This window comes from Sceloporus occidentalis, unplaced genomic scaffold, assembly GCF_023333645.1.
Source record: "Sceloporus occidentalis isolate IW3139 unplaced genomic scaffold, rSceOcc1.0.p SCAF_5, whole genome shotgun sequence".
NCBI classification, from domain to species: domain Eukaryota; kingdom Metazoa; phylum Chordata; class Lepidosauria; order Squamata; family Phrynosomatidae; genus Sceloporus; species Sceloporus occidentalis.
Genome location: NW_028316985.1, coordinates 45,304,569 through 45,321,925, shown reverse-complemented (window position 1 = coordinate 45,321,925; position 17,357 = coordinate 45,304,569).

Sequence of the window (17,357 nt, the reverse complement as noted above, 5' to 3'; positions counted from 1 at the left end):
CAGTATAATGTCTGTAATTTGATATCGCAGAAGTGAAAAGCATGTATGAATTTTGATGACATTGTAGATTTAGACTTCAATCCAATTAGTGGTCCCAAAGCCATTGAATCAATGGAATTTATGCAAGTGTTGATTTATAAATTGGCTATTGAGTGAATGGGTATATTTTAGTCAGGACTAGAAATTAGATTTAGGCCTTCAAATAAAATGGTGGTGAGTTTTTTTCTTTAACATATATTTAAATAACTTGTTTCTAAGTTGAAAGCTTTTCAAATATCTCAGAATTTGGTGAGGTTAATTATTGTCATGCATGTCTTTCATGTTCTTATCCCTCAGTCACTACATTATTCTGTGGTACAGTAAGGCATACTATGAATGACAGAAAATAAATTCAGTTTGGAAATATTTCTGCTGCACCATACACAAGGTCAAACAAGACAAGAGTAATTTGCAACTACTAAATTGCTTAATGTAATACTTTGGTGTGATAATCTTTAAGAGGAAGCTTTACATAAGTCAAAGGTCTTTAGAGCAATATGCAAATCAAATCGTACCACTTTCCTAAATCCTTTTAATCCAACACTTAATCTCAATAATGACCCAGTTCTTGGAACCTTTACTGAGCTCAGCCTCTTAATCACATTACCCAGCTTGCCCTTCGCAAACTTTGAAAGGAGATAGATTATGAACATAAATAAAAAAAAATCTTGATAAACAACATAATTAACTTGGTTGGGATGGGTATTCTAAAGAGGTAGGATCCTCATCTACATTGTAATGAACTATTAAGGTACTTACTGTTTCCCCCCCACCCATACTCAAAACTCACAATTCTGAAGTAATATTGCTACAAAATTGCTACAGGCTGCAGTCACCACCACTTAAAACAGACTTATATATAGAGTTGTCTGAGAGAAAACTAAAAAGCGCTCCTGTTTTGGTGATACATAACAAGGAATTTCAGCAGGTGTTGTTTGTTGCCTGGTTGGATGAAAAGCAACACTGCTGAAATTCATTTTCTATACAACCATTAAAAGTACAGGAGCTCTTGCTTGTTTTCAGTTTGAAAACCCTACATGTTTCCTTCTTTACCCTCCCAGTGCACCCATTATTTGATAGCACAAATATGATTTGTGTCATTAAGTAGAGAGGATTCAGGGCACTTCCTCTTCCACATCACTGGCTGCTATTTGTGATTAATTCACAGTGCAAAGTTTGCATGCTACGTATTCTGCATTACAGGGTAGCTAAGGTGAGTAGCCTTTCTTGGAAGTCATTTTTAAAAAGTTTGGGGGGGGGGTCTGTGAGGATGCCCAGTGTACCATGAAAAAAATATTAGTTTTCAAAACCAGGTGTAGACATCTGGCCATTTTTGTAGTTCAGTTTATTTTGTAGTTGGCTTTTTTCAGAATCTGTGTGGCCCCTAAAAGATCCCTGAGCCAGAACTCGATCTAGGAAATTAAGGGTATTTAGCTCTTAAAAATTGCAGCTGCAAGCTATGTGTAATAATCCATGCAATCCTGAATTAGAGCTATTGCCACCCAGCCAGAAATGCTCCTTGTCTTATATATGGCAGTCAGTTACAATGTGCTGTACCTTCTGATCCAACTGGCACAAATGGGGAAGAGGTTAATTTCAGAGTGTTTTTGATGAATTTACCAGTATTAGCAATTTTTGTCATATCTGGGAGGAAAGGGGCTTAAGGTTGCTTTAAAAACACACACATAACATAACCTGAATGTGGAAGAAAGCAGAACTGACAGATTTCCCTAACTTTACCAGGATATCATTGCAGAGAAGGGCCTATACATGGATGCTACCCAGCTCAGTTCAGAAGATAGCCCACCAAAAGCTGAACATGCCCAGAAATCCATGCTACTGAGATGGATCATAATGAAATGGAAGTGGGCATCTATGCACAAGAGATCAAGTTCCATATGAGGTTGGCAAAGCATGATGCTCTGCCAGCATACTTCTATCCCCTTCCCATTATGCTCTAGTGCAATGCCAAATCATTCCCACATGGCAAATTCATGAGTGGTAACACAGCACAGTAACCAGTTGTGATTCAGCAGCTGGGGAAAAGAGATAAGATGCCACCATCCTGGATATTCAGTGAGTATATGGGTAGGTTGAAATTTTGGGAGGATGATCTCTTCTCCAGCCTGCAGAACCTCCTTTCTCAGCTCCTGAGTATATTATTGGACCATTCCCAAAACTTCAGCAAAGCCACAGACATGAGTCATTGTAGGGAACAGAGAAATGGTCTTTATAATCACATCTGCCACCATAAACACTCTGGGTAGCCTAGGAGTGGGGTGGGAATACAAAGGGCAGTTCTTCTTTTCTGTACAGCACAGTACTTCTGTCATTGGTACTCACTATTTAAAAGGCAAATTCAGGGTGTTAAGATGCAATTCCAAAAAGGCTAGGCTGCATTACAGACTTGATCTTTCTCTACCAAGTGGTTTCTTTCTTTCTTTTTTCTTTACTAATTTCATTCTATTCTTCCAGTTCTCTTGGTTTCTTGACCTGAGAAGCAGCTGGGGAGAAAATACATGAGAAAAACAAATTCATTTTTCACCTATACAAGTGCCATTGGTGACACTATACATTTCCACTCTTGTGGGTCCATTTTTTGATGAGTGGTCATATTTCTTTGTGAGTTGTAAGTAACAGAAAGAAATGGAAGGTAGCCAATTCTTCACCCATTCAGGAGATTGTTGTCTGTATTTTTATAATCCTTTAAACAACTTGGAAAAATAGACCACCCACTAACTCAAAAAGCACATTCCTTCCCAGAGCTTGAAAAAAAAGTACCTTTTTTGGTCCATAACTCCCAGAATCTCCCAACCAGTATAACCACAGGCTATGCTAGCTCAAGGATTCTGGGCCTTATTGTCCAAAAAGAAAATTTTACAAGCTTTATTTTTATGCCCAACAGTAATTGTAGGCATATATGAATGGAAACATGCCTTCCAGGGGAAAAATACATGGCTGGCATCAGTTTCCTAGTAATCAATAATGTGGTTCTAAGCACATCTCTGGAAATGAGACATCTGCACTTCAGATTGTAATTCAGACAGATATAATTCAGGCACTGAAAAGAGAAAAGAAAAATCAATAGTGGGAAATCTCATCTGTGGTTGCCATCTGCACGAGACCTTGAAGATTGTGCTTTCTGTAACTTAAAACATTAATCTTGATAATGTTTGGATGGGTGAGTGCCTGTATGAGCCAGAAGGATAACATGCAAGCTGACCTGCAAAAGAGAGTGATACTAGAACTGTATAAACAATTTAGCCAAATCCCGAAAAACAAAGTGAATAAGCCTGATTTGGCCTAGTTTTGATGACCCCTTGATCAGAACAGAAGGGCTGAAATCAGTTCCAAAGCAGAATGGGCATAGTTAAAAATGCTTTGGCTGAGCCAGTGATCCAGACATAAAAAATAAGTGGGGAAAACCCAGACAGTGTATGCCTAAAATAACTGTAGAAGGAAGATACCAACAAGGTGTGATGCAGAGTGAGTGAGAGTTCAGGTTTTTTCACTGACAGCTCTGTCATGCAGTCTGAAGCAAGAATCTCACCAGCCCATTTCAAACACAGTACTTTGGGGTGTAGAATATTGAGATATAGCAATATCAATAGCATTTACATTTCTATACCACTTCATATTGAACTAAGTAGTCTCTCTGTGGTTTACAACATGTAAGCTAATTGCCCCCAACAAGCTGAGTACTCATTTTACCAACCTAAAAAAGGATAGAAGGCTGAGTCAACCCTGGAGTTTTGGGATTGATCTCACAACCTTTAGTTGCAATACTGGCTGCTGTACTGGCATTTAACCACTGCGCCATCAGGGCTCCCTCAATTATCTCTTTACTTCATGTGAGCTGTAAGGGGCACATATTGATAGCTTCTCATCTGAGGTCATCTTGCCAAGCCTTTCAATGGAGTTTATCACATGAAGGAGATCAGGAGTTTATCCCGTGAATATCCTGGGAAAATCGCATAATTACATGAAACAATTTCACATAATTCGCACAAAACCCGACATTAAAGTGGTCACAAAGAAGCATTAACGTGCATCTTTTTACTTTCAGGATTTCAGTGACAATGCATTTCTGATATCATTTTATTTGCACAATGTGTTACAATCATTCATGCAATTACTAATCATTTTCACTTTATTTGGAGGATGCTTTAAATGTGCTTTAATCTCTCCTTAATGCTGAAATTAGCCCCAGTGTGATAAACTCCAATGTCTCTTTGTTGAATATTCTAGCTTAATCTTCTGCTTGCTTTTCCTTATTAATTTTCCCGATTCTTCAGACATTATTGTACGGGCCCACGGGAATGCAATTAGAGCAGAACAAACAGGGGCAGGATGGGAATGGAACAGGAAAAGGACTCATTTTACCACATGCCGGAATGCCGCCAATGTTGCCTGAAGTCCCCGTTCCATTCCCCATCCATGCCAGAGCACAAGGTGTAATTATGTTAAGGTACTGAAAGTGAAAATGTTCAGATGTGGCAATGTCTGCAGAAGCCTAGATTGCCCACACCTGGAACTCTGAGCAGCAGCCGAATGCTCAAAGTCGAATGTGCTGGAGAGCACTTACAGTAAATGTAAATATGCTATGTCATCAGATGGAAGAAGAATTGGTATCCATGATACATAGTAACATGTACAAGAAGAGGTTGGGCTAAGTGGTGGCCTCATGGCAATTGTGTACATAAGCCCAGACTCTGTTTATACTGTGTGGGGATAGTGTGGTGTGACGGTTGGTGTGAGATTTGTACAGTGGTGTTTAGTATTAGCTCATGTGTTTTGAACTAAGAACAAATAAAGCCCTCTTAGGAGTGATAAGCTGGAGAGTGCTGTTTCTTTGATCTGGCAGTTGTTTCTCCAGGGATTCTTCCAAGCAAGCCAGAGGCTTGTGTTTGAGGCTTCGCTCTGCTTCGCCGTGGGGAGATAACCGACGTCCGTTTTCATTCACTCAACATCGGACCAGATTCATCAACAAATTATTCTGTTTATTAGAGTCTAAGTGGACAGTGCAAAAAGAAAACCAGCATGAAATGTTCTTTTTTTCACCAGAAGGCAAAGACCCTTTTATTTAAACAGGTCTTCAGCTTTTAATTGGTGGTGGCAAAAGACTCTTTTAATGAAGTGTGCTGTACTTATAGCATTACTATGCTTTTCCCAACCTTGCTGTATCTACCTAAAGAAAATGTTATGTCTTGTGGCTCAAACTGAATCATTTTTGTAAAAATACTTAAAGCACTAACATCGGCAGCAAAATGAAATGCCTGTCCACAATACCCATCTGCATGTTATCCAGAGGAGTAATTAAAATCTAAATGTAGTCTGGAACTCAGAAGACAGATTAAAGCTCTAAGTATTATACAGAATGCTGACTTATGTGAGAGTGATTCATTATAAGATCAAACAAAATTGTACAAAGAGGGTGTAGTCAAATCATTGAACACAATAGTGATGCAATGTGCCATTAATTCTGACCTATTAGTAATGCTCTAACCCAAACCACAAATTAATTTTAATAACTACATTTGAAATGGAACATTTGCTCTGATACATGTCATCTTATTAAGGATTTAATATGTATCTTCTTCTGGCTTCAACGCTGTTTCATATGTCCACATGTAGTACTAGTGGAACCCACTAGATGCTGTGGGGGCAAATATGGGTTATATGAACTGAATATCTATTTTTCTATTGAACCAAACCAGAAAAATAGATCTTAGTGAAGCTTTTATCTTCTCAAAGCCTTTGCCAGAAAACTTCTTGAGTCATAATCATAATGTGGGCAAATCAACTTGCGTAATCAACTTGGGTAATGTTTAAGAAAGGCAGAGCTTGGAAAACGTTATTCTTTTGGTAGAGTCTAAAACACATAATTCAGTTTGAGAACATTTTAACTCCCTTGGCTCAATATTATGGATCTCTTCCGGCAGGCCTTCCCAGACTAGGTTAGATCCATTAGATCCATTAGACTTGCCTTCCCCCTCTATTGACACCTCTATTGCTCCTGATCCCAAAAGTGTTTGATACCATCCCCCCCCCCCCCCGAGGAAGATTCATTTCTTCCACTAATCTGCCTAAAATTTTAATATATTCCTATAGGATAGTTTAAATTTTTTTGATGTTTGATCTCTTTTTATGGGTTGATCACTGTTTTTATGATTGAGGGGAAGGTTGGGGTTTGGGGTTTTTTTAATTGTAATTTTTAATTTTTTGATGTTTTATTTATACTGCTGGAATCCGCTTTGATTCCTTTGTGAAAAAGCGGAATAGAAATACTGATTATTATTATTATTATTATTATTATTATTATTACAGAATTCTGGGAACTGTAGTTTTATGAGGCTTTTAGCCTTCTCTGTCAGAGAGCCACAACAAACTACAATTCCCAGGCTTCTCTATTCTAGATAAAACTGAAATCCTCACCTCTTCTAGAAAAATTCCTTGTATACTTCATCCTATATCTTAGTCAAACTCTGTTTATTTCCCTTTTCTCAGACCACTTCTTTCCTTCATTATCATTTTATACATCTGCAAGAACAATATGTTTCTATTTGATTATTACATTTCATGAGTAGAAATGTTGGCAAGCTTCAGTAGCAATAAGGTTTATCTGAGAGGCATTTTAAACAGTTTGGTGGGAGAAAGAGATATAACATCAGTAAATGTTAGCAATTGGACAGGCTCCATTTGTATGCATGTCACCAAAGACACTTGACACTGCTTATTGGCATAATACAGAGCACCAGTCCTCCTTACAACTGTCAGCTAGGCCTCTATTATGTAGTCAGTCCCAGCAGATAATTAAAGATTCTTGCACAACTCTCAAATTGTATTGTCAATCACAAATATTCGGTTTGGGTATTTAGCAAAAATGGACTATTCCTGGGGGCTAAATAAAACCATGCAATTGCAACAGAAGAAGAAAACCCATACTGAAACTGTTGGTAATGAGGAAGGGAGGGAGAGTTCTCCATCTCCATTTGGAATAAGCATGTTTATTTTTGCTTAAAATAAAAACAGAAATTTTACTTAAAATAAAAAAAAAACTGAATAATTTTGAAAGTCCACTTATTAGTGGCAAAACCTGACCTTTTCAGAATGTGGTCTTGATAACTCTTCATTATCCTGAACCCTCCAGTGCCCCCAGTAGCTACTTCACCCAACCCTAGCATGTGAGCTTTTTCTAAGACACCTTCAATACTCAGCACAGTAGGAAAAGACTGATGCCACACTGCAGAAGTAATGCACTCTGGCACCACTTTGACTGTCATGGCTTCATAGTTTCTTGCGGTACCAGAGCTTTCTGACAGAGAAGGCTAAATATCTCAGAAAACTATAAATCCCAGAATTTTTTTGTGGGAGCTTTTGGCTATGTGGCTGTGTTCTGGAAGAGTTTATTCCTGACGTTTCCCCAGCATCTGTGGCTGGCATCTTTAGAGAATGCAGGCATGGGACTGAATGGGGTATACACACACACATATACTGTGTGACCCTTGGTTGAGAGGTAATGGTTACATGTTAATCTCTGTGTTGGTCTGTTGTTGAATGGCAAGGCCTCAGAGTTTCTATTTCATTAACGATCTATTGTCTTCTGGGAAATCTCAGAATTACATAGCACTGAGCCATGGCAGTTAAAGTGTTATCAAATTGCATTAATTCTGCAGAGTGCATGCAGCCAAAGATTGTTTCATTCGAAACTACCATTAGCCAGGGCTTTTAGGTGTTTAGGCAAACTTGACTAGGTGTTGGGAAGAATGCCACCTTCTTGTTGTGTATATCCAAAAAGCCCCCAGCATGTCTCCCTGAATTCCTTTTTATCCACCTTTAAAGAAACAATATAAGGAATATTTTTCATGCTCCCAATATGATCAGTCTTAGTCTAAGTAGCATTTTTCTTCTTCATGTTTTGTTTCACCTTCTCCTGCTTCAACTTTTCATTCAGATTATCTTTTTTCATCTTCTTCCCCCCCCCCCCCCCCCTTCACCAGTGTGTAAATTTTCCATTTTCAATCCCATCAGCTACAGGATTCACATCTGATGAGTGCTCAGCCTCAAAAGCATATTTTGAGAAGTGCAGGGAAAAATAGCCTCATCAAGAAGATACTCTAAATGCCTCTGGTGTTTAGCTGAGGACATACTGTGGACATCTGCTAAGGGTTTATGAAGCAAGGTCATCAGAACCAAGGCCTTTAGATTTCAATGGCGTCCCTCAGAGTTGCTGATCAGGCTGTCTTTATAGAATGTCTTCTATTTCAAATAGCACAGAACTTGTAGTTTACCTCACTTTTTTGTCTAGCTGGAATCATTAACATAGTTGATGCTATTTTCTTCAACTTTAGCACCAACAGGTTTGACATTGACAGGACAGGGCATTAACAGGTATGAAACCTAAGCATTTGGTACACAAAGCTAGAAAGTAAAGAGCTCAGCACTGCTCCTAAACACACAGGATGCTAAGGACCAAACTTGCCCAATTTGTTTATCACCTCCACCCTAGGGCATGCACTTTCCATCAGAAAGGGAAACAGCAAGAGTCCTCTGCTTCCCCTAGAGAGAGGCAGGGGCAATAAGTTATTACTTTAAGATTTTCCTGATCCTTCATTACCTTCAACTGCAACCATTTGAATAGAAAAAATCATTGGGTCACAGCAAAAAGACTGAGAAAGACTGCTATTGCTATTGGGCAACAGCTCCCTGTGATTCAGAATGAAGAAAAATGGTGTGTTGTAGTCCCATACCTTATTTAAATCTGCACTGAGATATTTTCTTCGGAGACAGATTATTAATTTTTTTTCTTGGGCTTGGAGCAAATTCATCATTCCAAAATACCAACAGTGGAAGAATGGCAGAAAAGAAACCATAGCAATAAACGATACTCCTCAACAGGGCAAAGTAAATCAGACATGCTGAATCCAAAGCAAAACTGAGATGTATGCATCTGACTTTTCTACACACCTGATAGAAGGCATATAATGTACATGTTGTGTCACAGATATAGTGAGAGTGTGCACATAGTCTTGTTCACATGCAGTCTTTCAGTACTTAGAACCATGCAAATAGAGTTCAGCTTTCTCTTTTCTAGAACAAAATAAACTCTTTAAGGCAATTTGAAAAATTTAAGGCATGATTCAGCAAGGTAATTTGTTCTATTACAAAAGAGTGAGTCACACAGCATTGATGAATTAAAGATTTAGTAGAGCTTTGCCTATGGGTTCAAGCAAAAGATAGGTGACATAAATAGCAATTTTTTCATTTATTTCAATGAACCTGGCCTTGGGTCCTGTGTCTTAAGCTGCTTGCATGAACAAAACAAAAAAGTTCTTTCATTCTTTGGTAGAAGGTAAAAATAAACATGCACTTTCACCTTCATAATCCATGCAAAATCATTTCAACAAAAAGAGGGTGTGAACAATGTCACCCTCTTTCTAAACTTTGCCTTCTTTCAATGCTTTTACTGCAGTACTTTCTGTTGCACAGTTTTTTAAAGCTATGCCTCTAAGGTGGGGTACAGACCGCCCCTTTGGGGCGGCCTGCAGCCACTCCATTCAGGCACAGATTGGGGCCAGGGCAGCCACAGCGGCAGCCCAAAGGCAACCCAATGGCCCCAATCCAGTGCTTTTCGGGACCAAGGAGAAGTGGCAAAGCGCCCCTTTTCTCCCGGCTTTGTTCCTGCAGCCGTTTGGTGGCTGTGGAAACAAGGCATTCCCCCAGAAGGAGCTCCATTTCGGAGCGCCTTCTAGTGCCATGCCTTGGCCACCATAAGTGGCCTGGGACGGCGCAAGGGCGTCACACGCACGCCGCTCTGTTTTGAAGTGGCACACATGTGACGTAATCATCATGGCCCCCATGTGGATGGGAGGCCACCATGATTGCACCCTCGTCACGTGCTAGGGTTAGGCCTCATGTGGACGGAGCGCCCGAGGCAACCCTAGCATGTGATGAGGACGTCACGTAAGGCCCATCTGGAGAGGGCCTAAGATTGCTTTTTTGGGGCTGCATTCACACTGCAGAAATAATCCAGTTTGAAACTATTTTAATTGTCATGATTCAATGCTATGCAATTATGGGAATTGGAGTTTGTTTTGGCACCAGATCTCTCTGACAGGGAACTCACAAAACTACAATTTCCAGAATTACATAGCATTGAGCTATGGCAGTTAAAGTGAAGTCAGTCTGGATTATTTCTACTGTGTGGATGCACCCCTCAGTGCGTATTTTTCCCCTTGCCCCCAAGAGATTTAACATTTCAACATCACATTCCTATGCATGTTTACTCAGAAGTAATTCCCAATATAGGAATTGCCAAACAGGGCTTTTAAAAATGTACAGTCCCAAGATTCCTTTACTGAAAGTACTTCAGAAAGTTCCAAAGTGTGATATGTGACATTCCCAAGCTTTATTTAGGGCAGGTTTGGCTAATTACAGCTTTCCAAGACAACTCCAAAAAATAATTCCTCTGCAACACTTAGGATACAATTGGGCAAAATTCTCACTGGTCTATAATTCTTTCCAATGAGTTTTTTCAGCTGTCAGGAAATCCATTTTTTGACCATGGAACAAAAAATTACAAATATTATTTCAATACCTAATAGGATGTAACTTTTACAGTTGTGTCAGATAATAAATTTCTGCAGTTGTCCTTGGAAAGGCAAACTACACCTGCTGAAATTTCCTCTTCTACATGGACCTTGGTGAAGCTTTTACCTTATTTTCTTAAAGATACATAAGACCATTCCACTTTTTTATGTGACCACCTCATCCAGGGATGATCTACAAACTGTATTTTAAGGCCTTTCCTTCTTTTCACCACATTGTGTCCCCAGTTTTATTCACAACTCAGTCCCTTCATTGTAACAGTTAACATTTCCACTCCCTACAGTGGTATTCTTTATGGATGTTACCATATCGCTCTGTGGGCAGCTTTCAGGTTGCATTTGTAACACCATACATAGAAATGTAACTCCAAAAGAGAAAAGGCAACTATGCCTAGATTGTATCAAGCTCCTGTCTGGGTTACCATGACAATTATGAGTTGTACAGGCCTCTGTAAAACCTAGCTCTACCTTTTTTGCTTTCTCTTACAGGTCTGATATAAATAATACATGATTTATGAAGGCAGCCCAGTTAAAATTGAATGCCAAATTGAATTCATTTCTTAATTCAATTTCACGAGCTTGTAGATAAATGACAAAAATACAATAACATGTCAAAAAGCAAGGGTGAAAATAATACTAATCAAGAAATATAAAAAGGTATAATGTATCTCCTCTCACTAACTGTGCTGTTATTTAAAGGGAGAAAAACAATGCTGATGGATACACCGAATATCTGAAAATTCTTGATTTGACAGTGATATGCCAAATAAGTTTAGGAGGAAAAGGATGTTGCTGTCTGGATGTACCAACAGGACTGTAAAAAAAACTATATGGTTTTTCCTCCATAACTACAACCTGGTTCAATAGCAGGATGGAGACTAGCCATATTCAGAACCAGAGTAGAGGACTCACCCTCATGTGTGGATAGGAATTTGAAATCCCTTGGATTTCACGACTCCAAATGTTGTGATACACTTCTGAGCTCCAGAATATATCAAATGCATCAGAAATGTATATTCTGAAATAAAATACATTTAGAAATATATGAATTAAGAGAGGAAAAAGCATTTAAGTGCATATTTAAATATATCTATTTCATGCAGAATTTTTAAACTTTGGTAGTAATTCCTGAAACAGGATAGAAAAGAGTTACGACAGTTCTACTAAATCTTGGAAACTTGCTTTTAAAAAGTCATTCATTCCTTTAATCATTATAGTGTTTAAAAACAAATGCTATAAAGCAAATGCTGTAGGATATAGGAAATGGCAAAACCAACTTGGAATATTCCTTGCCTAAGAAAACCTTTTTATATTCTCGGGGACACAATAAGTCAACTAGCACCTTGAAAGTGCATATGCATAAGTATCTCTGACAACCAGCCATATTAGATAGAACTTATAAGAGTTGGCGTTTGACCCTCTGTTGTTGTTTTCATTATATGAAAGTGACTTGCTTGAAGAGGAGTCTGTTGTATACATGGAGGCTCTCCACAAGAGCCAGAACCCTATTTTCTCCTGTGCCCCTGCTCACATGAAGAACATCTACAGGTACAACAGGCTCTCCTATTCAAACATGTAACTTTCAGATGTGGAAAGAGGGAAAGAAGGCTAGCATATTTTTCTTGCGTATAGAGTACATACAATTACCTAGGGCTGTAGCTATGGGATGAGGGAGACAAAATGAAGCATTGCTCTAGCAAATAAGAATTTTACCTATTGAAATTTGGTTTCACTATTTAAATTTCAAACACTTCAGTAATCTACAATCTTTGGATGCAGGTAAGGCATCCAAAGAAAAGGACCAGACAAAGTTTCCAAGGAAATGAAATAAAGCAAATATGAATCTTATATGATTGATTTTCAATGTCTCATTCTCTGTAATGATAGAAATTTGGAGACTGGGGGTAATCTTATTTAGGGGAAGAGAATTCTTATTTGGGAGACAATGTCCTCATTTTACCTTGCCCACTAGCTATATCTTTGCATGCCTACAGCTTGCTAAAAGGCTTGGAACCACCAACAGGAGCATGGATATCCCAGTGAACACCAAAAACCTCCATCCTTCTTGACTTTCTTCTCTTTCCTTTCTTTTGACAACATGAAACATTGTCATCTGGGAAGTTCTCTGAAAGGCATGATGACAACAAAAAAGGCAGAATTCTCCAACATCCAAGCAAACTAGTAATATTTCACCAAAAGGCTTATCGTTTCCCATTTACTCATTACTTTTAAAGCATATAATTATATACAGTATATATAAAACTAAACATTGCTGCTGGATTAATGGCTTGAGAAAAATACAAATTGCTGGGCTTATTTTAAAGCGTCATGACTCTGGCGACCAGGGTTCAATTGCCTGCTTGGACGTGACACCCATTGGATGTCCTTGCACAAGTCACACTCTATCAGCCTCAGGAGAAGGCAGTGGCAACCCCTCTATAAACAAATCTTGCCAAGAAAACCCCATGTTAGATTTGCTTTATGGTTGCCATAACTTGGAAATGACTTGAAGGCAGACAACAACAAAAACTAAAAAGAAGCTGAGGTCCCCATTGTCCAAGTGCCCCATCTGTATCCAAACAGAGAGGGAGGATGAAGAAGGTATCCAGATTTCCAACTAGTGAGCCATGTGTACTTCCTAACATATGCCCGGAAAGTCTCTTGGTCACAAGTTAATGGAGTTAGCAATGAATTTTACATGCCATCTGATTGATATTGCTGATAAGATTTTACTTTCTGTTTAGGAATCAGGTTTTTTCTTCTGACAGTGGTTGCTTATTTTTAAGGTTCCATATTACTAGAGGAGGCATGGTTTATTGCTATCATGCTGTCACATTCCTGGGAGAGGGATGGAGATAGTGGGCAGGAACCATTTTATGAGTTACTGTCCTAGGAGGAATGAGTTAGGGAGCTGGGTATGTTTAGCCTGGAGAAGAGAAGGTTAAAAGTTTAAAAGGTGATATGATAGCCTTGTTTAAATATTTGAAGGGATGTCAAACTGAATATAGAGCAAATTTGTGGGGTCTTTTTCAGCTCTCAAGAATAGGACATGGAGCAATGGGTTCAAACTACAGGAAAAGAGATTCCACCTCAATATGAGGAAAAACATCCTGATAGTAAGAGCTGTTCATCATGGAACACGCTCCCTCATATGGTGGTGGAGGTTCTCCTTTGGAGGTTTTTAAACAGAGTCTGGATGGCCATCTGCTGAGGTCACGTTGATTGTGTATTTATGGCATAGCATGGGATTGGGCTTGATGGCCCCCAAGGTTTTTTCGGATTCTATGACTCTATGAATATGGGACACACTGGCTTGTAGGCAATCCTGCCAACCTCATACTCAGGTACAGGGTTGGTTCCATGTGACTGGTACACACTTCAGTAGGTCCATCAACCTGGGATCCCATTTTCTTTTGTGATGCTGCAAAAATATGGCCTGGTTAGTAATGGGTATATCAGTCATCAGCAGTCTGGACAGTTCAGGATTCTTGCCTCTGCCATGCTACATTCGTGGAAGCTCTAGCCAAAAAAGGGTGCAGCCTGTTTTTACCCATAACTGCTTGGTTTTATGGTTGTTTCTCCTCTCTCTCCCTCTCCCTCTCCATATCCCTCCCTCTCTCTCTTGCTCCTTTCCTCCTTAGTGGTTCAAGAGCAAATATATTTGTGTGTGTGTGCCTTTAGGTTGCCTGTTACATGAGTTAAAATCAAGGTTTCTCTCAAAATAAAGATGAATATGATTACAGGACTGTTTACCTCATGAACCAAATTGTATCTTAGACCCAATGTGAATATCCTTTCATCTGATTCATAATTTAGTTATTATAGCCTATCACAGTTCCCTCCTACCAAGAGTCACAGAGAGACTTAATTATGTAGCTTGTATTTATCTGTAGGAGGGAAGGGTACTCAAAAGTCACCACTCATCTGTGGAGAGTGGCTAACAATTCATGAGATACTTGTGTCATTTATTAAGCAAATTATTTCTTTCTGGTTCCAGGTTTGTTTTTTTAAAATGCAATATTAATATATGACATGAAAGAACCTCACATTTATGTACTGGTCACAGAAGATATATTTTTTGTTGATGCTGAATGCATGATTATCTTTCAGATGCAGATAGGCATTGTATATAGACTTGCAGGGTGATTACAAGATGGGCAGTTTGGGGCCAGGAGAAAATATAGAGGCTGAAAATTCATATAATTAAGCCATTTGAAGGTTATTTTATTCCCTCACTGTATAATCTTCAACTGAGAGTCCTGGACAGGGCTCAATTTGAACTGAAGGTGTGTATCCAAGCTCATAAAATGTATCATCTCAGACAACTGCATAAAGTTAGTGTGGCAGGTCTGTACAGCAGCTGCTGTCAAGCTGAACCTATTCAGGCTTAGTTGCAGACTTTGGATGAAAGGTTGTTTTTTAAAGAATTTGGGATTTAGCTTATATCACTATAAAGAAGGGGTAGGAAAACTGTGTAAAGGGTAAGTAGCAATTTCATCCCTAGACCCTTTCCCCCATGGGCTGTGCAAAGATCACACCAAAGCTTAGGCACAAATGTACACACAAAGAGGAAGAGGAAGAGAGCCCTCTCCATTTTCTTCTGCAGTTCCTTTCAGAAAGTGATGTGTATTTTTCAGATACACATGATTCACATCACACAGATTTTTCAAAGATTTGGATTTGTCCTTCATGAAAATGCATTATAGCCCTTGAAAATGTGTGGGATTTCCCAATGACAGTCTTAGAATATGCAGGATATATATATTTTATAAGAAAGCAGCACACCCAGTGATTTTTTTCTTGCCTGCAAAGTGAGACAAAAAATTGCAACAAGTCAACTCATCAGGTAGAAAAAACTCAAAAAGGGATTATACAGGAGTTGCATAAGAAACATAAACGACATGCATGAACATTTGGTGAGAAGAATTGGTTTGGCACGATGCCTTCTGTCCCCTCCATGGGATATGAGACATCAAAGCCCTCAATTTGTGTGGTTCACCAATGAAGCACACCCACAAATTTCATTCCACAGACATTTATTGGTCCCAAACTATTACAGAGCCCCCAAAGGTCAAGCCTTCCCACCTCTTAATTCATTTACAGGCTGAAGCTAGTGGTGAGTTCTTGCAAACTCTCTCCTTGCAGGTGAGAGTAGAAAAAGATAGAATGAAGCCAGCATTTATCTACCCTGGAATATAAATAACCATTATTATTATTATTATTATTATTATTATTGTGAGAGATAATGTTAACAGAGACCCAGCAAGATATAGTGATTGGTTGACTAGGATTCAGGGAAACCAGGGTTTGCATCCCTGCTTAGACACAGAAATCCACCAGGTGACTATGGGCAAGTCACAGTCTCTCATCCCCAGAGGAAGGAAATGAAATTTTGTAAATACATAAGATTTTTTTTTTTAAAAAAGCACATACTATTTTTCTGTACATTAGCAGTAAATTGTATTATGTATAAAATGTGGATCACCATGTAATTATCCCTAAATTTTCTCAATTTGGTTCCCTATTGTTTCTGACTTGAGCCAGCATGAGAACTGAACTATGTATCAGGAAGACCAGGTTTTCCATTCCTGCTCAGCCATGGAAACTCACTGAGTGAACTTGGGCAAATCATATAATCTCCCCCTCAGAGGAAAGCATTGGTAAGCACCCTCTGAACAAAACCTGTGAAGAAAACTCTGTGATAGGTTCACCTTAGGGTCACCATGCGTGAAAAATAATTTGAAGGCACACAACTATAACAAATAATGTTAACTCTGTTTAAATGCTATGAAAATAGGTGAAATAAACACATTAGCATTAGGAGTACTCTAACCCTACCCATCTGATGCTGCCAGATTCATCTGAAGAACAATTTTGTGGAGAGAGAAATTTCCACTTTCATGGACATACTCTATGAGATCTAGAATATTGCATTTATTATTTAGAATATTTAGACCCCGCTCTTCGGCCACAAAAACTATCAGAGGGGCTTACAAAATGGTTAATAAGATGGTTCCTTGCCCTCATGCTTACAATCTAAAAAGACACGACACAAAAGGAGAAGGGAATGGTAGTTGGGAAGGGGATCAGGTCCAGCAGTTCTTCTCTCCCTCTGAGACCTGGTCCATGGCAGATGACTGGAGGGAGGGTTCTCCTTCTTCCTTTAGACCAGGCCTGATGGAGCTGGCTGGCCTTTCTCTCCCTTTCAGCTAAATGATGGCAGATGGCAGAGAAGGAGGGTTCATCTTCTTATTCTAGGCCAGGCCTGATGGAGCTGGGGCCCTTTCTCTCCCTCTCAGCTGGATGATAATCACCCTGCGGGTATGATTCACACAGATACCCACCATGGGTACAGCTGGCTCTCCTCTTCATAAACTTACTATTCACATGGGGGTAATGGTGGAAATGGTCTCAGAAAGGATAGTGCTTGAGTACTTCTTTTCCTCATATATTTATATATACATGCTTAAATGTGAATATATTTATTTCTGCCTTATATTCTGTCTATAACATTGAAACCAACACTATGCAAAGCTGCAATGTGTGACTACAACATCATTTCCCCCCTGAAGGAACATTGTACCATCTTTGCCAGATGAAGATTCTAGTGAGCTTTGAAAGATAGTACACTCGCCCTTCCACATTCACTGGGGTTAGGGGCACAGGACCCCCTTTAATTTGGAAAAACTGCAAATAATAAAAACATTATGT